This window comes from Coenobita brevimanus, chromosome 15, assembly GCF_032717465.1.
Source record: "Coenobita brevimanus isolate Jiangsu-jjx chromosome 15, ASM3271746v2, whole genome shotgun sequence".
In the NCBI taxonomy this organism is placed as follows: Eukaryota; Metazoa; Arthropoda; class Malacostraca; order Decapoda; family Coenobitidae; genus Coenobita; species Coenobita brevimanus.
The window spans coordinates 2027368-2028404 of NC_136968.1; the positions used below are offsets into that span (position 1 = coordinate 2027368).

A 1037-nucleotide genomic window follows, 5' to 3' on the forward strand; every position below is an offset into this window, starting at 1 on the left:
TGTCTGACTCTGAGGATGAGGATGGAGAAGATGATCGAGCTGGAGACTGGGGAACAAAGGTGGCTGAAGGCTGTGGCACTGACATGGCTGGAATCTGTGGTGCTGAGGACTGAAGGTGCAGAGATGTGGTGGGAATGTTGCTGTCACTGCCATGCCTGTGGGGAGGGCTGCTGATCGCTTTCCACTCAAAATCACCACAGGCTTTCAGTGTAATTGATGGCACCATTTCCTTTTCACATGCTGACTGAAAGAAACAGTCTAAATTAGTCATCTATGAGGTTATCTATGAGGCTGCAGCATGCTGTGTAAGTCTCGAGAAGTATTCCTATAAAGCAAACCAAAATGAAAAAATAAAATAAAATAAAATCCTTGGAAACAATGAATGGGAAAAGTGTGAAGTGGAAAGATGGCTGCCTGATCATGGAGGAAAAGGTGACATGGAACTACATTGTTTGCAGCCATCCCCTCTAGGATGTATCTATATAATTACAGATACAGTATACATTACAGTATAAAAAAAATAACAGCAGGTTTTAAATATTCATTTTCATTCATTACCAGACGCCATGTATCCCAAACAGGGTGGCCAAGGGCTTAGAGGTAATTGTTTTACAGGGAGGGGCACTAATCCTCCACCAACCCCACTTGACACGTAGGAAGAACGTTATGCCAACAGCATCTGGTGTTCCCAGGCGGTCACCCATCCAAGTACTAACCAGACCCAACGTTGCTTAACTTCGCTGATCGGACGGGAAGCAGTGTTCTCAACGTGGTATGGCCGCTGGCTCATACAGTATATATACAGCATATATATATGTGTGTGTGTGTGTGTGTGTGTGTGTGTGTGTGTGTGTGTGCACAGTGGAAGCCAGATTTAATGGAGGTCAATTTTGTGGAAGCCAGAAAAAAAAAAAAGCTTTTGCTTCTGGTATTTCTTGTCCTCTTTAACGGAAAATTTCTGTTAAAGCGAGTATAATTCCGTTATGAAAATTCCGTACACAATAATGCATTTGTGGGGATATTAAATTATGGGTTCA

General features: G+C 42.8%; 1 non-coding gene across 1 annotated transcript; it reads right to left on the bottom strand.

Annotated features, from left to right (window-relative positions):
- Window positions 1–667: 667 nt before the first annotated feature.
- LOC145390797 (5S ribosomal RNA) lies at window positions 668–786 on the bottom strand. The gene has a single exon (XR_013895711.1). It is a non-coding gene; the product is annotated as a 5S ribosomal RNA (ribosomal RNA).
- Window positions 787–1037: the final 251 nt, after the last annotated feature.